Source organism: Protopterus annectens, chromosome 15.part0 (assembly GCF_019279795.1).
Source record: "Protopterus annectens isolate FY-2018-M chromosome 15.part0, PAN1.0, whole genome shotgun sequence".
Lineage (NCBI taxonomy): Eukaryota > Metazoa > Chordata > Ceratodontiformes > Protopteridae > Protopterus > Protopterus annectens.
Window position 1 is genome coordinate 539198999 of NC_056749.1, and position 27055 is coordinate 539226053.

The following is a 27055-nucleotide window of genomic DNA, read 5'->3' on the forward strand; positions in this document are numbered from 1 at the left end:
CATGAAGCCTCTAGAGCATCAAAACCACATTGTAAGGTATGCTTACCCACTTGTTCTGCACTATGCATCAAATCCTGCAACTCCTTCAAGTCTGGTTGTTCAGGTTGTGACATTTTACTTTTCAATTGTGATAACAAAAACTGTTGGTATTTTAGCATATGAAACTGACAGTTTAAGGCCCTCATGGATAAGGTAGCCGAGGTATATATCTTTTTTCCCCACCTTTCTAAGGATCTGGAGTCTCTCTCAGAAGGTAATGGATTTTTAGCAATGGAGGCCTTAACTCCCTTGGGGCCCTGTGAGATGGTTTCTGGGTCAGCAGCATGGCTTTTGTATAGAAAATGGTGAGAGTCAGGAACCCTGTAGTACCTGTCAGGCTTAACTGGAGCTGGAGGTAGAGAGTCCGGGTTAAGGCAGGCCTCCGAGTAAACATCATCCAGGATGTCCAAGACAGGAGGTATAGCCAGAGGCCTGTGCTGAGGTAGCAAGAGAAATTCCCTGAGCCTTTTCTTGGAATCTGAATAATCTTTGCCTTCCCAGTGGAAGTGTTCCCTTAAGGTATGCAAAGTTTCCCCAAATGAGTAATCCTCAGGGGGGGATACAGAAAGGATGGATTCCTCCGCATCAGAGTCTTCAAAAGGGGAGTAAGAATGTTCCTGATCATCAGAGTGCTCTGAAATAATGGAGCCCTGATCAGAGGAGGGGGAATCTTCCTCCACTCTGGGCCTTTTGTCCGGTGGGGGCTGAGAACCTCTGATAAGGGTAATTAAATCCTCAGCCATTTTAAGCATCTGTTTCTTAGGCATGGGGCCTGGAGATGGGCCCTGTGTAGCTGGTCTCTTAGAGTGCATGGTTGCTTTAGACTTAGTGAAAGCCTTGATGGAGAAAGAAGAGGAAGGTCTGAAGACACCTTGAGTGGAGGTGGACCTGTCCACATTCTGAGTTTCAATGCCAAGAGTGGCTTCGGTATCTGTAGTCGGGGTGTGGGCCGTGGAGCCTGCGACCTCGGGCACAGGAGACACCATCAAAGAAGTGTCATCGGTAGTCAGGGGCTGCGTATGCACCTCGCTGAGAACCGGACCACGTGTAGTCGGCTTTGGCGTGGTGTCGGTAGAGGCCGCGGACCTCATGTGTCGGTCCTTATCTTTGCGATTTTTAGACAAAACCGGAGTCAGAGTATCCGACGACATAGTATAGTTAAATGCTTTCCCAAAATAATGCTGGGCGAACTCCGCCCGACACTTAATAGTGCGTTTGTTAAATGTAGCACAAAAGCGACAGACCGAGACGTCATGGTCTGGGCCTAAACAAGGTATACAGAGGGAATGGAAATCCTTATGCGGTATTTGCTTCCCACAAGAAATACAATTATTAACTTTGTCTGACATCGGTCTGAGGCAAGAAAAGTTTCTAACGGGTACTTAGCTTTTAAGAAGACTTCGGTTTACAAATTTTCGTAATCTCAGGAGCTGGCCGACCGGCACTTGCGAACTGCTTCTGCTTCGGGCACCGCGCGGCAAGAAAGACTGAAGAAAATGGAGTCGGCTGGTTCCTTTATACCCCTGTCGCACTGACGTCAGGGAAGAAGCGACGACAGCCGACGCCGGACCTAGACTTTGGAATTCGGCCGACCGAGGACCCGCCTGACGGCAGGAGAACCCATCTGTTATGACTGCAGCTGTATGCACGATGAACATTGGAGACCTTGCAGAAAGATGACAGGTTATAGTGTTTGGTAAAGATGTTGACTAATGACCAAGTGGTTGCCTAAAGGTAGGCAATTTCCTGAAGAAGGCAGCCCTGGCCATGGTGAAGAGAGTTCTAATGTGGTATGTCACCTCCTTAATATGGTGCCTGTATGAAAAAAGTACAGTTTTGTACCTACCATAAATGCAGATGTCCGATAGATATGCAACTGCAGTCATAACATATGGGTTTGTCCTGCCTCAGGCAGCCCTCGGTCGGCCGGATTCCAAAGTCTGGGTCCGACGTCGGCTGCTGTCGCATTTCTCTCCGACGTCAGAATGGCTGGAGTACATAAGCATCAGCCGACGCCATCTTCTTCAGTGTTTCTTGCCCCAGATGCCAGGTGCCCTCCAAGGAAGGCTATAATCAAATTGGAAGACAAAAACAGGTTTCCAGACAAATAAATAAGCAATAAACAGATACACCATAACAGATATCCCCAGCTAAGGATAACAGGGAGAGGAGTGGACCCAAGGCATAGAGGGAAGGAGGAGGAAACCGACTGCAGTTGCATATCTATCGGACATCTACATTTATGGTAGGTACAAAACTGTACTATGTCCTTCAAGAATGCAACTGCAGTCATAACATATGGGTTGAATACCATAGCTTAGCTGGGGGAGGTGGAATGCTCTAAGAAAAGGATGGTGTAGCTATCAATCCCTGCAGGACTGCCGAAGCAAAGCCTGCTCTGGATCTGGAATATAAAGGGAGGTTGTAGTGTTTGGAGAATGTATGCACGGAGCTCCATGTAGCAGCTTCTAGAATGTCTTTTGTAGGCACCCCTCTTAAGAATGCGGTAGAGGTGGCTGTAGCTCTGGTGGAATGTGGTCTAACATTGGCTGGTACACTCTTTCCATGGAAGGAATAACAGAATCTGATGCAATGCCCAATCCATTTTGAAATAGTCTGTTTGGAAATTGCTTTTCCTTGTACTCCAGGGGCGTAAGCTACAAAAAGCTGATCAGACTTCCTACTGGTCTTGGTTCTGTCCAGGTAGTAGCGAAGTTGTCTGTGAATGTCCAAGGTATGCAACAGTCTTTCCCCTTTGTTCTCAGGATTGGGAAAGAAAGTAGGCAGGTGAATTGCTTGATTTAAAGAAACCCTAGATACCACTTTTTGGCAGAAAGGTAGGGTTGGTTCGTAAGGAGACCCTGTCTCTGTGAAAGGTTATGAACAGTGGTATTGCCATTAGGGCCTGTAATTCCGAAACCCTTCTTGCTGAGGTAATTGCCAACAGGAACGCTGTCTTCCATGAGAGAAATTGTAAGTCCACAGAAGCTGCTGGCTCAAAGGGAGGTAGAGTCAGTTTTTCTAGGACAAAGTTGAGGTCCCAAGCTGGTACTGGAGCCTTTCTTGGTGGCTTTATATTCTTGATTCCCCTAAGGAATTGCCTTAACAAAGGATGTGAAAACACAGGTGGATCAGTGTTGTATCTAGCTGAAATAGCTGAAGCATGTATTTTTATGGAAGAATATGAGAGTCCATTCTTTAGCATATCTGCCAAATATTCCAGAATGAGTGGGATGTTCAATAATGATGCATCATGACCCTTGCTGGTGTTCCAAATGCTGAATCTCTTCCATTTTGCTGAGTAAACCTTTCTGGTGGATGGTCTTCGGGCTTCTGTTAGTATCTGCTGAACTTCCTTGGAGAGAGATAGATTGAGGTTATTCATGGGATCTCCCAAGCTGTTAGCTGCAGCATCTGAATGTTGGGATGTACTGTCTTGAAGTTGTGTTGAGTCAAAAGTTGGGGCCATTGGGGAAGGGCCCACTTTTTGTTGTGACATATGCTCCGTAGTAGTGGGTACCAGTGTTGTCTTGGCCAGTCTGGAGCTATTAGGACCCCCTTGGGCTTCTCTGCTTTGATCTTTAGTAATACTGTGGTCATCAGTGGCAGAGGTGGGAATGCATAGATTTTTAGGAAGTTCCAGTTGAATGAGAGAGCATCTATTTTCCATGCTTGTGGATGATATGTCCTTGAACAGAACTTTTGTAGATGATGATTGAGGTGGGAGGCAAATAGGTCTACTTCTGGCCTGCCCCATGTCGAGGTGAGTCATATGAAGACTTCTGGATGTAACCTCCACTCATGGGGGTCTAGGAAATTCCTGCTTAGGCTGTCCGCCAGCACATTGTCTTTGCCTGGAACAAACTGGGATTGCAACTGTATGTTTAGGCCGAGTGATTTTTCCCAAAGATTCATTGTCAGTCTGCAAAGGGGGTAAGAATGGATGCCCCCCTGCTTGTTTATGTACCACATCACAGTGGTGTTGTCTGTCCGTATTAGCAGGTGGCCTTGCTGAAGTTGTTGTCGAAAGGCCTCGATGGCATGCATTACTGCCAGCATTTCTTTTTGGTTGATATGCAGATGTGTTTCCTTTGGAGACCATTGTCCTTGAATACACCTGCCCTCCATGTGCGCCCCCCATCCAAGGTCGGAAGCATCTGTGGTCATGGTCTGTGTTATCTGAGGTTTTTTGAACGACATACCTGTGTTTGCCTGGCTTACCGAGGCCCACCATAGAAATTCCTTTTGTAGGCATGGAATGAGCGGTATGGTTGTCTCTAGGTTGTTGCTGTGTTGAGACCATAAGCTTTTTAGGTACCATTGAAGCTTTCTCATGTGTAGTCTTGCTAATGGAACCAGGAGAATGCAGGATGCCATGTAACCCAGGGCCTGTAGGAATCTCCTTGCAGTCATCTGGGTGAGCTTTGCCAAACCTTTGAAATAATGAGTTAACTTCTTTTGCTTGTCTTCTGTCAGGTAAGCCATTTGAGAGGCTGTGTCTAGTTTGGCTCCTAAGGAGATTTGCTGGGATGGCTGAAGTCTTGACTTTTGGAAGTTGACTGTGTATCCCACAGCCTGTAGCAATTGTATGACATAATTCAAGTTTTTTGTCAAAATCAGTTTGTCATCCACTTGTATGAGGCAGTTGTCCAGGTACGGGTAAATTTGGATCCCCTGGAGCCTGCAATGAGCAATTACTGAAGCCAGGCATTTCGTGAATACTCTGGGCACAGTAGATAAGCCAAATGGCAATGCTGAGAATTGATAATGCTCTGGCCCTGCAAGAAATCTGAGGTATCTTCTGCAGCTGTGTCTGATAGGGACATGCAGGTATGCCTCCTTGAGGTCCAGAGTAATCAGCCAAGACCCCTTGCCCAGCATGGGAAGGAGTTGCTGTAGAGTCAGCATTTTGAACTTTGGTACTATGAGAAAAGTGTTTAATGCGGACAAATCCAGGATTGGTCTACACTGAGTTTCTTTTCTTGGAACAAGGAACAGTCTTGAATAAAACCCCTGGCCTTGTTCTTGTTGTGGAACTTTTTCTATTGCTTTGATCTGAGCAAGCAGAGAAATTTGCTTGATAGCCTCTGCCCTCTGGTTTTGTGGTAGGTTTGGCATGCCTTGTTTTCTTGGCAAGGTATGAAAGTGGAACCTGTAACCTTGGTCTATAATGTCCAAAATCCATTTGTCCTTTGTCAATCTGTGCCAATTGTCTGAAAACAGAGATAATTTTCCCAAAGGAGCTTCTGTTTGCTCCTTGGTCAGCGAAAGTAGAGGAAAGTCATTGAGATTGTCCCTGTGGGGCAGGAGAAACCCTGTGTCACTTCTTTGGTTTGCTGGTTGCCATTGTCGCCCCCTGTAGGAACCTCTGTATTGTCCTCTTCCTCGCCACGCCTGTTTTTGCCCCTTTGAAATCTTTCAGGGTTAGGAAAGGACCAGTTTTAGAAGGCCAATTCCTGCTGAATCTGGGTGGCTGAACCTGGAGGAAATCTTTGACTGTCTGAACTGACTTGGCTTTTTCCTCAATGGACTTTAACACATCTTTAGCATTAGCACCAAAAGCTTGTTCTTTTCAAGGGTGCATCAAGAAGTTTTGCCTTAACATGATCTGGTAGAGGTTGTTCTTTTAACCATGCATGTCTACGAATGACCGCCCCTGTCATAGCTGCCCTACATGAAGCTTCCAATGCATCATATCCACACTGAAGAAAGTGATTGCTAACTTGCTGAGAATTATGTACAGCCTCCTGCAAAGACTTCCTATCTAAAGGTTCAGGAGAGGCCAATGTTTTCTGTAAATCATCTAACAGGTAATCCTGATATTGAAACATATGAAAGAGACAATTGAGAGCTCTCATAGATAAAGTAGTGGAGGTGTAAACCTTCTTCCCCCATCTCTCTAATGACCTAGCTTCCCTGTTACAAGGCAAAGGATTTTTGGAGGTGGTAGCCGAGACCCCTTTCGGTCCCTGTGAAATTGTTTCTAAATCAACAGCATGGGCCCTAAAGAAATGAGAATGTGTTTCTGGGACCCTATAGTATCTGTCAGGCTTGGCAGGAGCAGGAGGAAGAGTATCAGGGGTAACACTGGAGTCAGAGTATAAATCATCCAAAACATCAAGCACAGGAGGTATAGCTAAGGGCCTGTGTTGGGGCTTTTTAAGGAAGGTTTGAAGGCGCTTTCTGGAATCAGAATATTCCTGGCCTTGCCACTTAAAATGTTCCCTCATGGAATGCAGAACTTCCCCAAAAGAAATATCCTCAGGAGGGGAGGCCGAGGGGATGGAGTCCTCTGCATCTGAGTCCTCATAGGTCTGGAAGGGCTCCTCCTGGCTATCGGAGTGAACAGAGTCCTCAGAATCTTCATCTGAAGGGAGAGGGTCAGAGGGTTCAACCCTGGGCCTCTTATCAGGAAGAGGCTGGGATCCTCTCTCAGGATGGGCCTGGGAACCTCTGATCATGGAAATTAAGTCTGCGGCCATAGTCATGATTTGTGTTTCAGGAGTAGGCTGAGGTAAGGCTTTAGCAGTAAGATGCTTGGTCTTGCTGGCTGCCTTAGCACGTGTGTAGGCCTTGATAGACATGGACATGGGAGGCCTAGCAGCTCCACGTGCAGGAGTGACCTTATCCACAGCAATGGTCTCGGGCATTTCCTCGGTTTCAGTATCCGGAGGAAAATCAATAACTGGCGTCGGAGTGGTCTCCGGTATCGGAGGTATCGGTAATGCGGTGTCTTCAGTTCGGAGCGGTGAAATAACCGCCTCAGAGGGAACCGGGGCACTCGCGGTTGGTTTTGTCGTGGTGTTGGTGAAAGACGCGGGCCGAGGATGTCGGTCCCGGTCCTTTCGTTTCTTAGGAGTCTGCGATGTCAGTAGTTCCGACGGCATTGTATAATCGAATTTTTCGGTGAAAAAGTCTTCAGCGAACTCCGCCCGGCGCCTGAGAGTGTGCTTATTGAAGCGAGCACAGGCGGCACAGGCTGAGACGTCGTGGTCTGGGCCAAGGCAAGGAAGGCAGTAAGAGTGGAAATCCTTATGAGGTATTTGTTTACCACAAGACAAACAATTATTTACTTTTTCAGTAATTTCTGACATCGGCTGAGGCAAGAAAAGGTCCCCAACGGGGTACTTAGCTTTTTTGATGACTTCGGATTCGAAGAATACAGGAGCTGACTGACCGGCACTTGCGAACTGCTTCTGCTTTGGGCACCGCGTGGCAAGAAAGACTGAAGAAGATGGTGTCGGCTGATGCTTATGTACTCCAGCCGCTCTGACGTCGGAGAGAAATGCGATATCAGCCGACGTCGGACCCAGACTTTGGAATCCAGCCGACCGAGGGCTGCCTGAGGCAGGACAACCCATATGTTATGACTGCAGTTGCATTCTTGAAGGACATCTGATACAGCTGGAATTCCACTTTATAATGTTCATCTTGTGAATGTGTACCTAATTATTACCCCTGCTTGCCATTTTCACGTAAAATTTCTTAAAATTTCCTTTTCCTTCTACATCTTTATTCTCCTTCACAATTAAGTTACCACTGCCATCCTAAATATTTGGATACTATGTAACCAAAGAATTTATTCCTGTTCTCTAGCATGAAATGAAATTGTAATTGTGTCTTCTTTACTATGATTGTATATGTAACTAAACTATGTAATGCAGAGCTTTCCCCCCCCCTAGTGTCTCCACTGAAAATGGGCTCCCTGAGGCCAGTGGACTTCCCCGGTCATCAAATTGGAAATAAATAAATAAATGTGGTCTGTTTCTCCTTGTCCTGCTCTCTTTCTCTCGGACTCTGAGGTAGGAAAAGACCAGGGGTTAGTACGGCAATTTCTACTGAACCTCTGAGACTGTACCTACAAAAAGTCCTTGACAGCCTGAAGGGACTTGCCATCTCCTCCAGTTTTTTAAATATAGCCTGGACTTGAAAAAAAAAGTACAGTTTTGTACCTACCATAAATGTAGATGTCCGATAGGTATGCATCTGCAGTCATAACATATGGGTTGTCCTGCTTCAGGCAGCCCTTCGGTCGGCCGGATTCCAAAGTCTGGGTCTGGCCTCGGCTGATGTCGCACTTTCCCCGACGTCAGAGTGTCTGGGGTATAAAAGCATCAGCCGATGCCATCTTCCTCAGTTTTTCTTGCCCCAGATGCCAGGTGCCCTCAATGAAGGCTAAATTTGGATAAAATACCAAAAAATTGCAAACATAATGCAAAAATATATACATATATATATGCAAACAAATACACCATAACAGATTCCCCCAGCTAGCTAATGAAGGGGTAAGCACCCTAGGAGTACCACAGAGGGGAAGGAGGGAGGGTAAACCTGACTGCAGATGCATACCTATCGGACATCTACATTTATGGTAGGTACAAAACTGTACTATGTCCTTCAAGGATGCATCTGCAGTCATAACATATGGGTAGAATACCATAGCCAATCTGGGGGAGGAGGTACTAAGAAAATGATGGTGTAGTTAAGAAACCCTGCAGGACTGCTGTAGCAAAACCTGCTCTGGATCTGGAGTATAAGGGTAAATTGTAATGCTTGGCAAAAGTATGCACGGAGCTCCATGTAGCAGCCTCTAAAATGTCCTTGGTAGCCACCCCTCTTAGGAAGGCTGTAGTGGTGGCTGTGGCTCTCGTGGAATGAGGCCTAATATTCACAGGAACAGTCTTTCCATGAAAGGAGTAGCAAAAGTGAATGCAATTTCCTATCCATTTTGAGATTGTCTGTTTGGAAATTGCTTTTCCTTGTGTCCCAGCAGCATATGCTACAAACAGTTGGTCAGTCTTTCTGTAACTTTTAGTTCTGTCCAAATAGTAGCGTAATTGTCTGTGGATATCCAGAGTGTGTACAAGTTTCTCCCCTTTATTTTGTGGATTTGGGAAGAATGTAGGCAAATGAATTGCTTGGTTCAAGGATACTCTAGATACCACCTTTGGCATAAAAGTTGGGTTGGTTCTTAATGAAACTCTGTCCTGATGAAAAATAAGAAATGGCTGGACTGCCATTAAAGCATGTAACTCTGATACTCTTCTTGCTGAAGTTATGGTCAGAAGGAATGCAGTTTTCCAGGATAGAAACTGTGGATCTGCCGATGCTGCTGGTTCAAATGGAGGAAGTGTTAGTTTTTCCAGTACAAAGTTAAGGTCCCAAGTAGGTAAAGGTGGTCTCCTTGGAGGATTGATGTTTTTGATTCCTCTGAGAAATTGTCTTAAGAGAGGATGCGAGAAGACAGGAGGATTTACATTGTATTCTACTGAAATTGCTGAGGCATGTATTTTAATGGAAGAATAAGACAGGCCATTGTGGAACAATTCTGCTAAGTATTCCAGTATATGTGACATGTTAATCACTGTCACATCAAGGTCTTTTGTTGTGTTCCAAATGAGAAATCTTCTCCATTTTGCTGAGTATGCCTTCTTTGTGGAAGGGCGGCGAGCTTCCATAATAATGTCCTTTACCCTCTGGGATAAGCTGTCCTGAAAAGGAGTCATGGTATTCTCCAGGCAGTTAGCTGCACGGTCCTTAGGTTGGGATGCAGGATCTTGTAATTGTTCTGCGTCAGAAGAAGAGGCCATAATGGGAGAGGCCACGGTTTTGTCTGTGATAAGCTCTTCAGCAGTGGGTACCAATGCTGCCTTGGCCAGTCTGGAGCTATCAGAATCACTTTTGGCTGTTCTGCCTTGATCTTCAGTAAAACCTTGGACATTAATGGAATTGGTGGGAAAGCATAGACTTTTTGGGCTTTCCAGCTGAAAGAGAGAGAGTCCACCTTCCATGCTTGTGGATGGTATGTCCTTGTGCAAAAAATTTTCAGTTGATGATTGTGCGTGAGGCGAACAGATCTATCTCGGGCCTTCCCCATGTCTGTGTTATGAGTAAGAAGATGTCTGGGTGCAGCATCCATTCGTGTGCATCCATGGTAGTTCTGCTTAAGCTGTCTGCCAGAGTATTTTCTTTCCCTGGCACGAACTGGGCCTGTAGTTGTATATTGAGTTTCAAACAAAGATCCCATAGATTCATAGCTAGCCTGCATAGAGGGTAGGGGTGCGTGCCTCCTTGCTTGTTTATGTACCACATAACTGTGGTGTTGTCTGTCCTTATTAGCAGGTGGCCTTGTCGAAGGAAAGGTTTGAAAGCCTCGATTGCATGTATCACTGCCAGCATTTCCTTTTGGTTTATGTGCATTTGCAGTTGCCCTTGAGACCATAGCCCTTGGATACATTTGTCCTCCATGTGTGCCCCCCAACCTTGGTCTGAAGCATCCGTGGTGATGGTTTGGTTTGCTTTTGGTTTGAAGAAAGGCAACCCTCTGTTGGTCTGGCAGGCTAGAGCCCACCACAGGAACTCCTTTTGAAGGCAAGGTATGATTGGAATCAGAGTTTCTAAGCTGTGACTGTGCTGGGTCCATACACTCCTTACGTACCACTGCAACCTTCTCATATGCAGCCTGACTTGTGGAATTAGTATTATGCAGGATGCCATGAAACCCAGGGCCTGCAGGATCTTACTTGCAGTTAGCTGGGTTTGTCTTGTCAGATTCTTGAAGTAATCTGGAAGTTGTTTCTGTTTTTCCTCTGTGAAAAAGGCCATTTGGGTGGTTGTATCCAGATCTGCACCCAAAAAAGTTATCCTTTGGGATGGCACAAGTCTTGATTTTTGGATGTTGAATGTGTATCCCAAGGCCTGTAGTAGCTGGATGGCATAGTCCAAGTCCTTTAACAATTTTGTCTTGCTGTCCGCTTGTATCAGACAGTCGTCCAGATATGGGTAGATTTGAATCCCCTGAAGTCTGCAGTGTGCAATTACTGATGCCAGGCATTTTGTGAATACTCTGGGTGCAGTAGATAAGCCAAAGGGCAATGCTGAGAATTGAAAATGCTCTGATCCTGCAAGAAATCTGAGGTGTCTTCTGCAACTTTGTCGAATGGGGACATGCAGGTATGCCTCCTTGAGATCTAGAGCCACCAGCCAAGACTCCTTGCCCAGCATGGGAAGAAGCTGCTGTAAGGTCAGCATCTTGAATTTCGGCACAATGAGGTAAGTGTTCAGTGCGGACAGATCGAGAATAGGCCTCCATTGATTTTCTTTCCTTGGAACAAGGAATAGCCTTGAATAAAATCCTTGGCCTTGTTCTGAGAGAGGAACCTTCTCTATGGCTTCCATTTGCAGTAATTTGGTGATTTGCTTCAAAGCCTCCGCCCTCTGATTTGGTGGCAGGTTTGGCATTCCTTTTCTTTTTGGCAATGTGTGGAAATGGAACCTGTATCCTTTGTCTATTATTTGCAGTGTCCATGCGTCCCTTGTAATGTAATGCCAATTTTCTGAAAATAAAGAAAGCTTTCCGCCCAATGGTGCTTCTAATTGAGCCCTGGTTGGCGGAGTCAAAGGTAAATCATTGTGTTTGTCCTGGTGTAGCAGTTGTTGTTGTTCCTGCACTACCTCTCTGGTTGGGTGGCTGCCACTGACGGCCTCTGTAGAGGCCTCTAGCTTGCCCCCTACCTCTGGTACACCTGTTCCTGCCTCTCTGTGATCTGTCTGAGTCTGGAAAGGACCAATTCTTAGTAGGCCAGTTTCTGCTGAATCTCGGTGGTTGTACCTGCAGAAAGTCCTTGACTGTTTGCACAGATTTTGCCTTTTCTTCAAACTTCTTTAAGACCTCCTGGGCCGTGGAACCAAATAATTTTTGTTTTTCCATTGGAGCATCCAGGAGCTTAGCTTTAACATGGTCCGGTAGAGATTGTTCCTTCAACCAGGCATGCCTTCGTATAACTGCCCCTGTCATTGCTGACCTACATGAAGCTTCCAGTGCATCATAGCCACATTGCAGAAAATGGTTGCTAACCTGCTGTGAGTTATGTACCAGATCCTGAAGAGATTTATGGTCAAGGGGCTCAGAGGAGGAAAGTTTCTTATACAATTCATCTAACAAATACTCTTGGTACTGAATCATATGGAATTGACAATTCAATGCCCTTATAGAAAGAGTTGCAGAAGTATAAACTTTCTTTCCCCATCGCTCTAAAGCTCTAGATTCCCTTTCAGAAGGTAAAGGATTTTTAGCAGTGGCAGCTGCAACCCCTTTAGGGCCCTGTGAAATGATTTCTGGATCTGCAGTGTGGGCCTTGTACAGGTGAAAATGAGAATCCGGAACCCTGTAGTACCTATCAGGTTTGGCAGGAGCCAGAGGGAGAGAATCAGGGGCTGTACTAGCATCAGAGTATACATCATCAATAACATTCAAAACAGGAGGTATAGCCAAAGGCCTATGCTGAGGTAAATGCAAAAAGGTCCTTAATCTTTTTCTGGAATCAGAAAATTCCTGGCCCTGCCATTGGAAATGCTCCCTCATATAATGCAGTGTCTCACCAAAAGAAAACTCTTCAGGAGGGGAGGCCGAAGGAATAGATTCTTCAGCATCAGAATCCTCATAGGCCGAATAAGCCTCCTGCTGGTGCTCTGACAACACAGATTCATCCGTAGACTCATCTGACGAGTGGGGGTCAGAGGGCTCAACCCTGGGCCTTTTGTCTGGAAGTGGAAGAGAGCCCCTGTCCGGGTGAGGTTGAGAACCTCTAATTAAGGAGATAAGGTCCTCTGCTAGGCTGAGAATTTGAGTGCTGGTAGTAGGCCTCTGAGAGGTAGACTTGGGAGGCAAAGCTTTTGGCTAGTTTGGCAGCTTTAGCCCTAGAGAAGGCCTTAATGGACATGGTTGCAGGGGGTCTGGCTGCACCACGTGCAGGGGTGGACTTGTCTAACGGAATGGTGTCGGACATGTCCTGGACACCGGTTTCTGTAGGTAGCTCAATAACCGACTCGGCTGGAGCCTCCGAGGCCGAGGTAGTCGGTTGTAAGGTTTCGGCAACAGGAAGCACCGAGGACTCAGTTTCAGCCGAAACCGAGACACTCGCGGTAGGCCTGACCGAGGTTTCAGCCGAAACCGCGGGCCGCGAGGGTCGGTCCTTGTCCTTCCGTTTTTTAACTACATGTGAAGTTGGAGTCTCCGATGGCATTATATATGCAAAGTTAGCCCCAAAATATTCCTCTGCAAACTCCGACTGACGCCTAAGCGTTCGTCGGTTGAAGGAAGCACAGGCAGAGCAGGCTGAGACGTCGTGGTCTGGGCCTAAGCAAGGGAGGCAGTAAGAGTGGAAATCCTTATGAGGTATTTGTTTCCCACAAGTTAAACAATTATTTACTTTATCTGACATCGGCTGAGGCAAGAAAGAGTCCCCCAACGGGGTACTTAGCTTTTTCGAAGTCTTCGGTAGCTGAATCAAAGGAGCTGGCCGACAGGCACTTGCGAACTGCTTCTGCTTCGGGTACCGCGCGGCAAGAAAGACTGAGGAAGATGGCATCGGCTGATGCTTTTATACCCCAGACGCTCTGACGTCGGGGAAAGTGCGACATCAGCCGAGGCCAGACCCAGACTTTGGAATCCGGCCGACCGAAGGGCTGCCTGAGGCAGGACAACCCATATGTTATGACTGCAGATGCATCCTTGAAGGACATCAATCTTATCTAGATATGCATTCACGGTTATTGATTTTACATATTCCCAAAGACAAGAGACTGATCTCTTAACTAGGTGTGTCTCCTAGTAACTGACTATGAAAGTGTTTCCCTGCAAGATGTTTCCAAGCATTAAAGCCACAATACAAGGAATGTTAAGCCACCTAGGAACAGGAGTTGCGGAGTCAGAACAATTCCTTTTGGACAGCTGTATTTTTTCTTTGATATGGTCCAGGGTGTCCTGGAATTTGACTATATGAATCTGACAATTCACAGTTCTCATGGCCAGGGTATCAGAGGTGTATATTGTCTTACCAAATACACCCGGTCTTCTATCATGTTTCTCATTAGGCAAAAGATTTCTAGAGGTGTTGTCTTTGGCTCCCTTTGAACCTGAGGAAACCACTACAGGGTTCACAACCAGGTTCTTGAAGAAATCTTTATGGGAATCCAGAATGTTACAAAAATAGTCTGGCTTCCTGAGGGCAGGTGGTTTGGGGTCGAGCTATAGAAAAAGAGTCTGAATTATCATCATCCATAACCTCTTATACCGGTGGAATGGCTAGAGGTTTGTGCTCAGGAAGCACAACAAATTCTCCAAGCTTTTCTTAGCTTGCAGATAAAGCTAAGCCTCCCAGATGAAGAACTCCAACAGTCAGGTGGTGAAGCTGAGGCAAGATTTTTAATCAGACTAAGTCAGCATATGACCCTGAGGAAATTTGACCCTGAGGAAATTTGGCCAACATATGCTAGCTCATCCTCTGAGGTGTATGATTACTGGAGGAAACTGTCCCTCTTTATTTTTCCAAAAAAAAAGATCCAATCAGGGTTCATCTGTCTGGAACTCATGAAATCCATGAGCTCCTCAGCCTGACAAGGTCCTGTGGGTAGGCTTGGTGTGACCGAGACCCAGACGACCTGGGTGGAGGCAAGTTGGAGACGGCCTTCTTTTTTTGGCTATGGGTCTGGAATCTGAAATAGGCAGCAGAGGATTCCACTGTAGCTATGGGGGCATCGTCCTCCCTAGGACAGAAATAGAATGGGAGTCAGAAGCCAGGATCTGCAAAGCGATCCTAGTCCCATCAGATGCCTTGACTGCACAGTGTCTCACTGAAAGGACTGCAAATGCATTTCTCCTCCTTCGACAATCACAAGCCTGGGTGAAGTACTGGTCTGAGTCTGACCAATGGATGTCAAAATGCATGAGGGCAACTGACTCTCCCTTTTCTTCAATAAAAACGTTCTGTAGTTAAAATGAGCACACTAGAGACAGCTGGGCATGTTTTGCTCCACATCAAAGCAGAAAAGACAGTGTGTGGAAGTCCCAATAAGGGATGTGTTTACCATACTTTAGGCAAAAATTTAAAGAGAAGTACACTACAAAATAGCTCCCCAATGGGTACTTACCTTTGCTGATCTAACTTCTGGATTTGAACCAACTGACGATAATATGAAAATATAATTAAGCTCCAAAGGCAAGAAAAATCTAACAAAATCGTGCAGGCAGATGACCCTTATACTCTGACATCAGAGGGGATGGCATCCACCAGTCCGAAGGAGGGGAAGTTTCTGGTATTACAACCAGCCATGGGCTTCCACAGCAGAAAATCCCACAGAGTTATTACTGCAACAGTAAAATATGATCACCAGCTGAAGTAGGCACTACCAAGCAAAGGAGAAGGCACCTACGGGTCTACCTGACAATGCCGAAAGCTGACAACGCCGACGATGAGAACACCAACACCAGATCGAAAACTGAGATGACCGACAGATGAAAACCCCAATGCTGAGAACACCGACATGTGAAAAGGCTGTGTAAGTATGCGGTAGTGAAGGGCGTTAGGGTGCGAGTAAGGTAAGTGTACGATATTGACGGACTCTAGGGATAGGGGTGGGTTAAGTGAGTTAGGGTGCGGGTTAGGTGAGTGTGCGATAGTGACAGTCTTTAGGGTTGGGGCGGGTTAAGTGAGTTAGGGTTAGGGCATGGGTTAGGTGAGTGTGCGATAGTGACAGTCTTTAGGGTTAGGGGCGGGTTAAGTGAGTTAGGGTTAGGGCGCGGGTTAGGTGAGTGTGCGATAGTGACTGACCTTAGGGTTAGGGTTTGGGTTAAGGTTATAGATAGTTGTGTATGTAAGGTTTAGTGTGGGTTTGTAAGGATTTTGGTATGCTTGTGTTGTGTGTGCGCTTTTTGGACAGGAGATTTGTTTTGTTTGTTGATTGTCAGGATTGTGGTGTGTCGGGCATGTGAGGTTTCGTGTTTGTGAACTTTCGGTTATGTGGTGTCGGTGATTTCGTTGTCGGTGTTGTAGTGCGTCGGTGTTGTCAGGTAGACCCGCACCTACGCATTCCCCCCCCAGGTGGGTACCTGTAAAAGGCAATTTTCCCAAAATATATAAATGTGTATGCCCTTTGTTCTACAATAGATTACCACTAGTGCTAGACACACTACAAAGTTTCTTAAAGCAGTGTCTAAGACAAAGGTTGCAGAGGTTAACTAATAGTGCACAATCCCTGCTTGAAATTCTTAAGCATTTGAAGTCCTTCAAGCAAAATGGGATGGAGATGTGCAGGTAGGCATCTAAGAAATGTGTTTGGGCTTAAGCAAAGGGAAAAGGGACTGGAAAGTAAACATTCTGAATTTTTTACGGACAGTAGTTTAATTTGTACAGTCTAGTCCACATGGACTGCCCTTTTCTGGAACCAACAGAAGCCTCGAGTAAAAGCCTTTTCACTTTCTGTAACTTTGAGATAACTTCTACTGTTCCCTGTAACAACATGAGACAGTATGGGAATAACCAGGGTCTCCTATTCTATCTGCATACCAGACATTACGTTTTTGTGCGTTTTTTAAAATGAATACCAAATTAGTAACTCTCTGCAATTGTGTCCAGAAACCATTTCAATTTAGTAATTTTTGTCCATGTTTATCTCCCCCACCTTAAGTAGGGATCCGATGTGGGTAGTCACCGTTAATCTTTACAGGGGCTGAAAGGTTTTCTTTCTTGTATCTCTATTTTTTTCTTGTAAAAGTATTTTTTGCCCCTTGGGTTCTTTACCATTACCTGACTTTATGGAAAAGGACCCCTGCTTATTAAGACAATTAAATAAAAAATAAATGTTTAAGGAGCTTTTCTCCCCAGGCCTCTGCTAAAAACGGACAGCTCTGTCCAGTCGGACCTCCCCGGTAAACAAATGTAAAATAAAGAAAGAAAAGTACAGTTGTGTACCTACCATAAATGTAGATGTTCGAGTGTATTCACTGTTGCAGTCATTACACTTGGGTTATCCTGCTGGCAGGCTACCCGCAGTCGGCCTGAATTCCAAAGTCTAGGTCCGGCGTCGGTTGCTGTCGCCTCTTCCCTAATGTCAGTGCACCAGGGGTATAAAAGATGCAGCCGATGCCATTTTCTTCAGTTTTTCTTGCCCCAGATGTCAGGTGCCCCCAAATTGGTAGGCTGAAAATTATGCCAATAAGTATGCATGCACAAAAATAAACATTTCCTTCATCTACAAGCAAATACACCACATAGGTTGTATAGGATAGAGAAGTACAGATAAGTCCCAGCAAAGAAAAGGGGTGTGGTGGGTGGGTAACCTGGACTGCAACAGTGAATACACTCGAACATCTACATTTATGGTAGGTACACAACTGTACTATGTTCATGTTTCACTGTTGCAGTCATTACACTTGGGTTGAATCCCAAAGCTGAGGTTGGGTGGCTGGGTCTAAATAGGATTAGGAGAGGCTATAAGGCCCTGCAGAACTGCAGTGGCAAAGCCTGCTCTAGATTTAGAGTAGAGAGGTAAGTGGTAGTGCTTGGTAAAAGTGTGCACCGAACTCCAAGTTGCAGCCTCTAAAATGTCTTTGGTTGGTACTCCTCTGAGGAAGGCTGCTGAAGTGGCTGCTGCTCTGGTTGAGTGAGGCCTAATGCCCTTAGGCACTGATTTGCCACGTAGTGAATAGCAGAGATGAATGCAGTGGCCTATCCATTTTGAAATAGTCTGCTTTGAGATAGCCTTTCCTTGTGATCCTGCAGCATATGCTACTAAGAGTTGCTCAGTCTTTCTGAAAGCTTTAGTTCTGTCCAAGCAGAAGCGTAGTTGTCTGTGTATGTCCAAAGAATTCAGGAGTCTCTCATCCTTACTCTGTGGGTTTGGATAAAAGGTAGGCAAATGAATGGCTTGGTTAAGGTCCACACTGGGCATTACCTTAGGCATAAATGTCGGGTTCGTCATCTGAGAAACCCTGTCTGGATGGAAAATGATAAAAGGTTCCACAGCCATGAGTGCCTGTAACTCTGAGACTTGTCTTGCAGAGGTTATTGCTAGGAGCAGAGCTGTTTTCCAAGATAAGAACTTTATTTCAGCTGCATTGGCTGGCTCAAAAGGCGGCAGTGTGAGTTTTTCCAAGACATAATTGAGGTCCCATGCAGGTATTGGTGCTCTCCTTGGAGGTCTTATGTTTTTGGCCCCTCTGAGGTATTGTCTTAGCAACGGATGTGAAAAAATTGGTGGATCCGTACTGTAATGAGCTGAAATGGCAGAGGCATGGATTTTGATTGATGCAAAGGATAGGCCTTTGTCCAGCATCTCAGTTAGATATTGTAAAATCTGAGGAATATTTGGTACAAACATGGCAATTCCTTGTGCCTGGTTTCAAGCACAGAATCTTTTCCATTTTTCAGCATAAGATTTTCTGGTACTTGGCCTCCAAAATAACATCCATCACTGCTTGAGAGAGAGGTGTGTTCTGAATGGCTACATTATCCGCCATGCTGCCAGATTTAGGGTTCTGAGTTGGCTGTGTAGGATCTGATTGTTTCGTTGGGTCAGTAAATGAGGAATTAGAGGCAATGTCCAGGCTGGGCCTTGAAACAAGCTCTTTAGGATTGGGTACCAGTGCTGGCGGGGCCAGTCTGGAGCAATCAGAATCATTTTTGGTTTCTCGTCTGACCTTTAGGAGTACCTTGGGGAGGAGAGGCAGAGGAGGAAAGGCATATACTGTTAGTCTTTTCCAGCTGAATGATAGAGTACCCACTTTCCATGCTTGCTTGTGATACGTCCTTGTGCAGAATCTCTGTAGTTGGCAGTTGTGAGGGGAGGCAAATAGATCTGTGTCTGGGCATCCCCATTTCTTTATTATCATGCTAAAGACTTGTGGATCCAGTTTCCACTCGTGGGGATCCGTGAGGTTTCTGCTTAATTCGTCTGCCAGAATATTTTCTTTCCTGGCAGGAATTGTGCTTGCATGCGTACTTGATAAGTCAATGCTGTGTCCCACAAGGTCATGGCTTGTCTGCAGAGGGGGTAGGAATGAGTGCCTCCCTGTTTATGTACCACATGACTGTAGTATTGTCCGTCCTTATCAGCAGTTGTCCTGGATGGAGTAGATTCTTGAAAGCTGTCAGGGCATTCTGAACAGCCAGCATCTCTTTTTGATTGATATGAAGGTGACTTTGGCTTGTGGGCTATGTGCCCTGAATACATTTTCCTGCCATATGGGCCCCCCAGGCATAATCCGAAGCATCTGTTGATATTGACTGCCTGGCTGGAGGTAGGGTGAATGGCTGTCCCCTTGTTGTGGTGACAGGCCTGTGCCCACCATTGAAACTCCTGTTACAGGCAAGGAATGAGGGTAATTAATGTTTCCAGGCTGTGACAATGTTGAGTACAAACACTTTTTAGATACCTGTGTAGTTTCCTCATATGCAGTCTGGCATATGGAATTATCAGAATGCAGGATGCCATGAAGCCCAAAGCCTGCAGAATTTTTCTTGCAGATAACTGGGTCTTTGTTGCCAACATTTTGAAGTAAGAAGTAAGTTGCCTTTGTTTGTCTGGCGTGCGATAAGCCATCTGGGCAGTTGTATTTAAGCTTGCACCCAGGAATATTATCTCCTGAGAGGGTACTAGTTTTGATTTCTTTTTGTTTACTGTGTACCCTAAGCAAATTAGTAATCTTTTTACAAATGCTAGATGCCTTAGTAGAATGTCCTTGTTCTCTGCTTGAATAAGGCAGTCGTCCAAGTAAGGATATATTTGAATTCCTCTTTGTCTGCAAAATGCAATTACTGGTGCTAGGCATTTTGTGAAGACCCTGGGCACAGTAGATAAGCCAAAGGGCAGTGCAGAGAATTGGCAGTGCATTGAGCCAGCTATGAATCTGAGGTATCTTCTGCAAGATTGACTGGAATATGCAGGTAAGTCTCTTTTAGGTCCAAAGTTACAAGCCAAGTCTTCTTGCCCAGCATGGGCAGAAGCTGCTGCAAAGTCAACATTTTGAATTTTGGAACATCCAGAAATGTATTTAGAGTAGACAGGTCCAGTATTAGTCTCCAGGCTTTGTCTTTTCTGGGTACCAAGAAAAGTCTTGAGTAAAATCCTTGTCCCTGCTCTTGCTGTGGTACTTGCTGAATGGCCCTCATGACCATGAGGGATGAAACTTGTTTTTGTGCCTCTGCCCATTGATTGTGTGGCAGGTTTGGCATACCTTTTGGCCTTGGCAGGGTGTGAAAGTGGAACCTGTAGCCCCGGGACACTATATTCAAGACCCATTTGTCCTGGGTGATCATGTGCCAATTCTGAGAAAAAAGTGCTAGTTTTCCCTCTAAGGAGGCTCCCAAAAGATAAGTGCTTGGTGCTGGCAGAGGAAAGTCATTGGGACGGTTTCCTGCATGGCTGTGTTTTGTCTTCTCTGCTTTTGGAGGTAGAAGTGCCCCACTGTTTAGGCCTGTATGAAACCTGGGGCTGGGATCTACTTCTGGGGCATCTGTATCTGCCTCTCTGTGGCCTGACACTGGAAAGGTCCAATTCTTTGTAGGCCAGTTCCTGCTAAATCTGGGTGGCTGTACTTGTAAGAAATCCTTTACTGTTTGCATAGATATCGCTTTGTCCTCTATTTTCTTCAACACCTCCTCTGCTTTAACACCAAATAAGGTATCATGCTGTAATGGAGGATCTAATAACTTTGCTTTAACATGATCAGGCAGATTCTGTTCCTTTAACCAAGCATGCCTCCTAATAACAGAACCCGTAACTGCAGCCCTGCAAGAGGCCTCCAAAGAATCAAAACCACATTGCAATGTATATTTCTCACTTGTTCAGCTGCATGCAATAAATCCTGTATTTCCTTATTTTCTGCACAATCAGAATTTGACATTTTCTGTTTTAGCATTGACATTAGGTATTGCTGATATTTAAGCATATAAAATTGACAATTTAAAGCCCTCACAGCCAAAGTAGCAGAAGTGTAAACCTTTTTTCCCCATCTGTCTAGCACCCTTGAATCTCTATCAGAGGGGATAGGGTTTTTTGCAGTAGAAGCCTTGACCCCTTTGGGACCCTGAGAAATAGTTTCTGGGTCAGCAGCAGGGTTTTTATAAAGAAATTTATGTGAATCTGGAACCCTGTAGTATCTGTCTGGCTTAACAGGGGCAGGAGGTAAAGAGTCAGGAGAAAGTCCGGACTCTTAAAATACATCATGTACAATGTCTAACACAGGAGGAATAGCCAAAGGCCTGTGCTGAGGTAGTAAAAGGAAATCTCTAAGTCTTTTCTTAGATTCTGAATAGTCTTGGCTCTCCCAGTGGAAGTGCTCCCTCATGGTATGAAAGGTTTCCCCAAAAGAATAATCCTCCGGTGGTGAGGCTGAAGGGATAGATTCTTCAGCATCAGAATCCTCATAAGGAGGAAGAGAGTATTTCTTTTCAGAAGAGGAGTCAGAGGAAATGGAAACCTGATCTGAAGATTCATATTCTGTCTCTTGCCTAGGCCTCTTGTCAGGAGGGGGATGGGAACCCCTGATCAAGGTAATTAGGTCTTCGGACATTTTGAGCATCTGTTTTTTAGGTATGGTAGTCTGTCCAGGAGAATGCTGTACTTGTTTCTTTGGCTTTAGAACTGCTTTAATCTTTGCTTTGGAAGCTGTAGTAGACTTTACATATAACTGTGTAGGTCTGAAAACGTACAGTTTTGTACCTTACCTACCATAAATGTAGATGTTTGAGTGTATACACTTCTGCAGTAATTACACTCGGGTTATCCTGCCGTCAGGCAATTCCCCAGTCGGCCTGAGTTCCAAAGTCTTGGTCTGGCGTCAGTTGCTGTCGCCTCCTCAGGGGTATATAAGATGCAGCCGACGCCATTTTCTTCAGTTTTTCTTGCCCGAGATGTCAGGTGCCCCCAAAAAGGTAGGCTATTCCAATTGCTAATAAAATATACATAAGTAAAGCAATCAACAACTTTCAGATACCAGCAAATACTCCCCATAGGTAGTAAAGGGTAGAAGACATAGGTACGTACCAGCAAATAAGAGGGGATGGAGGGTTGGTAACCTGGACTGCAGCAGTGTATACACTCGAACATCTACATTTATGGTAGGTACAAAACTATACTATGTTCATCGTGTTACACTGCTGCAGTCATTACACTTGGGTAGAATCCCAAAGCTGAGGTAGGGTGGCTGGTACTATAAGGCATTAGGGGTGGCTATAAGGCCCTGCAGCACTGCAATGGCGAAGCCAGCTCTGTATTTAGAGTATAGAGGCAGATGGTAGTGTTTGGCGAAGGTATGTACAGAACTCTAAGTTGCTGCTTTCAAAATGTCCTTGGTAGGTACTCCTCTGAGGTAGGCAGCTGAAGTGGCTGTTGCCCTGGTGGAGTGAGATCTAATGCTGTTAGGTACAGGTTTTCCATGGTGTGTATAGCAGAAATGTATACAGTGTCCTATCCATTTGAAATGGTCCATTTTGAAATGGCTTTTCCCTGTGCTCCAGCAGCATATGCTACCAATAATTGCTCAGATTTTCTGAAAGCTTTGGTTTTGTCCAAGTAGAAGCGTAACTGCATGTGTATGTCCAAAGAATGCAGTAGTCTCTCCCCTTTATTCTGTGGATTTGGATACAAAGTTGGCAAGTGGCTAGTTTGGTTGAGGCCATACTTGATACCACCTTTGGCATAAAAGTAGGGTTAGTTCTTAAAGACACCCTGTCTTGGTGGAAAATGATAAATGGTTCCACTGCCATTAGTGCCTGTAACTCTGAAACTCTTTGTGCTGATGTTATTGCCAGGAGTAGAGCAGTTTTCCAAGAGATATAATTTTAAATCTGCTGTGTTTGCTGGCTCAAAAGGAGGTAAAAGTTTTTCCAACACGAAGTTGAGGTCCCAAGTTGGAGTAGGTGCTCTATGGGGCAGTCTTATGTTTTTAGCCCCTCTGAGGTACTGTTTTAGGAAAGGATTAGAGAAAATTGGTGGATCCGTGTTGTAATGAGCAGAGATGGCAGAGGCGTGGATCTTGATGGATGAAAATTAGAGGCCTTTGCCCAGCATCTCAGTTAAATATTGTAGTATCTGAGGAATATTTGGGACAAGAGGGTCAAGGCTGTGAGCCTGGTTCCAGGCACAGAATCTCTTCCATTTATCCGAATAGGCTTTCCTGGTACTAGGCCTTCTGGCCTCCAGAATGACATCCATAACAGCTTTGGAGAGAGGCATTTTTTGTTTGACTAGGTAATCTTCCATGCAGCCAGGTTTAAAGTCTTTAGCTGGCTGTGAAGTATCTGATTGTTGTGCTGAGTCAGCAGATGTGGTATTTGAGGCATAATCCAGGGTGGTCCTTGTGCTAAGTTCTTCAAGATTGGGTACCAGTGCTGGCGTGGCCAGTCTGGTGCAATCAGGATCATCTTTGGCTCTTCCTGCCTGGCTTTGATGAGTACCTTTGGAAGGAGAGGCAGTGGTGGGAAAGCATATACTTGTAGGTTTTTCCAGCTGAATGAGAGGGCATCCACTTTCCATGCTTGTGGATGGCAAGTCCTTGTGCAGAATTTCTGTAACTGGCAGTTCATTGGGGATGCAAACAGATCTATGTACGGGCTCCACCATTTCTGTTATCATTCTGAATATTTGTGGATTCAACTTCCATTCGTGGGGATCCATGATGTTTCTGCTTAAGTCATCTGCCAGTGTGTTTTTCTCTCCTGGCAGGAATTGTGCTTGTAGATGAATTTGATAGTTTAGAGCTGTGTTCCACAAGGTCATGGCTTGTCTGCAGAGGGGATAAGAGTGAGTGCCCCCTTGCTTGTTTATGTACCACATAACTGTGGTGTTGTCTGTCTTTTAATAGTAGCTGTCCTGGATGTAGCAGGTCCTTGAAGGCTATTAGGGCATTTTGTACAGCTAGCATCTCTTTTTGATTGATGTGAAGATGCCTTTGTTCTGCGGGCCATCTGCCCTGAATACATTTTCCTGCCATGTGTGCTCCCCAGGCGTAATCCGATGCATCTGTTGTCAGTGTTTGCCGGGCTGTGGGTTGAGTAAAAGGCTGTCCCTTGTTGAGGTGACAAGCTTGAGCCCACCATCGAAACTCCTGTTGCAGGCAAGGAATTAGTGGCATAACTGTTTCCAAACTTTGACAGTGTTGAGACCAGACACTCTTTAGGTACCATTGTAGTTTCCTCATATGCAGCCTGGCATATGGAATTAGTAGTATGCAAGATGCCATGTAACCCAAGGCCTGCAGAATTTTTCTTGCAGGGAGTTGGGTTCTTGTTGCCATCAATTGAAAATATTGAGTCAGATGTCCTTGCTTGTCTGGCATGAGATAAGCCATCTGGGCCGTTGTATTCAAGCTGGCATCCAGGAATATTATCTCTTGTTAGGGCACTAGTTTTGATTTATTTTCGTTTACTGTGCTCCCTAGGCAACTTAACTGTTTTACAAAGACTAGATGCTGTAGAATAATGTCCTTGCTCTCTGCTTGAATCAGGCAGTCATCCAGGTACGGATAAATTTGAATTCCTTTTTGTCTGCAAAATGCAATTACCTGTGCCAGGCACTTTGTGAAGACCCTGGGCGTAGTAAATAAGCCAAAGAGCAGTGCAGAGAATTGATAGTGCATTGAACCAGCTATGAATCTGAGGTATCTCCTGCAGTTTTGTCTGACAGGTACATGCAGGTATGCCTCCTTGAGGTCCAATGTTATGAGCCAAGCTTTCTTGCCCAGCATGGGAAGAAGCTGCTGTAGTGTCAACATTTTGAATTTCGGAACATCCAGTTAAGTGTTTAGAGAAGAAAGATCCAGAATGGGCATCCAGGCTTTGCCCTTTCTGGGAACCAGAAAGAGTCTTGAGTAAAATCCTTGTTCTTGCTCCTGTGGTGGTACCTTTCGAATATCTCTCATGTCCATGAGTGCTGTAATTTGTTTTTGAACCTCTGCCCATTGATTTGGTGGCAGGTTTGGCATTCCTTTTAACCTTGGCAAAGTGTGAAAGTGGAACCTGTAACCTTGAGATACAATGTTGAGAACCCATTTGTCTTTGGTAATCATATGCTAACTGTGATAGAAAAGTGCCAGTTTTCCTTCCAAGGGGGCTACCAAGAGAGAGCTGTTTGGCAGCTGTAGTGGGAAGTCATTGGGGCTGTTTTTTTATAAGGTTGTGGCCTGTCTTCCCCTTCTTTCTGGCCTGATGCACCCCACTGTCGAGGCCTGTAGGGACCTTGTGGTTGACTTCTGCCTCTTGGACGTCTTTATCTGTCCCTTTGGGGTCTGTCTGAAGCTGGAAAGGACCAATTTTTTGTTGGCCAATTTCTGCTAAATCAAGGAGGCTGAACCTGTAAGAAATCCTTCACCGTTTGCATAGATTTTGCCTTATCCTACATTTTCTTTAATACCTCTTCTGCCTTAACTCCAAATAACACATCCTGCTGTAAAGGTGCATCCAATAGTTTTGCTTTAACATGATCTGGTAACGTATGTTCTTTTAACCAAGCATGTCTTCTAATGACAGAACCTGTAACAGCTGCTCTACAGGAGGCCTCTAAAGAATCAAAACCACATTGCAAAGTGTGTTTTCCCACTTGTTCAGCTGCATGCAATAAATCCTGCATTTTCTTTAAATTAGGAGGATCTGAATCTGGAAGCATTTTTTTTGTTTCAACTGAAACATCAGAAACTGCTGATATTTTAACATGTGAAACTGGCAATTTAAGGCCCTCATTACTAAAGTTGCAGACATACATACTTTCTTCCCCATCTGTCCAATGCTCTGGAATCTCTGTCAGAGGGGACTGGATTCTTTGCTGATGGGGCCTTAAACCCTTTGGGTCCCTGAGAAATAGTTTCAGGGTCTGCAACAGGGCTTTTATAAAAAAATTTGTGTGAGTCAGGGACTCTGTAGTATCTGTCAGGCTTAACTGGGGCTGGAGGTAAAGAATCAGGATTTAAGCTGGATTCAGTATACACATCATCCACTATATCTAACATTGGCGGAATAGCAAGGGGTCTGTGTTGAGGTAATAAAAGGAAGTCTCTGAGCCTTTTCTTGGATTCTGAGTAATCCTGGCCTTCCCAATGGAAATGCTCCCTCATGGTATGTAAGGTTTCACCAAAGGAGTAGTCCTCAGGTGGAGAGGCTGATGGAATTGATTCCTCAGGTGGAGAGGCTGATGGAATTGATTCCTCAGCATCAGAATCCTCATAAGGGGGTAAGGAGTATCCTAGGTCTGAGGATGAATTTGAAGAGATGGATACCTGGTCGGATGAGTCATAGTCTGCATCCAGTCTAGGCCTTTTAACAGGAGGGGGATGGGAACCCCTGATCAGAGTGATTAGGTCTTCGGCCATTTTGAGCATTTGTTTCTTAGGCATGGAGGCCTGTCCTGGAGAATGCTGTATTTGTTTCTTTGTTTTTAAAGTAGGTTTAGACTTAGCAGAAGATTTAATGCTTAACTGGGTAGGTCTGAAAACACCCTCTGAGGCTGCGGGTTGTTCAGCTGCTCCGGATCCCTCTGAAGGGGTAGTTTTGGTAGTCTGAATAACATGCGAGTTCGAAGGCCCAGCCATCTCCACGTGGGAGTCAGAGGCGGCCTGTGGTTCTACAGAAACAGTCGCCAGGGGCTGCAAAGGCACCTCGCTGAAAACCGGAGAACCGGCGACTGGCCTAGAAGAGGTTTCGTCGTCAGTTTTGGGCCTCGGATGCCTATCCTTGTCTTTGCGCTTTTTATATATTCCGGTCGTCGGAAGTTCCGACGGCATGGTATAATTGAATTTTCTGCCAAAATAATGTCGTGCAAAATCAGACAGACATTTAATAGTGCGCTTATTAAACCTAGCACAAAACAGACAACCGGTGATGTCGTGGTCTGGGCCTAAGCATGGGATACCATAAGAATGGAAATCCTTACGAGGTATTTGCTTCCCACAAGAAATACAGTTATTAACTTTTACTGACATCAGTCTGAGGCAAGAAAAACTTTCCCCAACGGGGTACTTAGCTTTGTAGAAGACTTTGGTTCTGGATTCGGAATGAAAATCTCAGGAGTCGGCCGACAGGCACTTGCGAACTCCTTTTGCTTCGGGCACCGCGTGGCAAGAAAGACTGAAGAAAATGGCGTTGGCTGCTTCTTCTATACCCCTGTGGCACTGACGTCAGGGAGGAGGCGACAGCAACCGATGCTGGACCTAGACTTTGGAACTCAGGCCGACTGGGGAACTGCC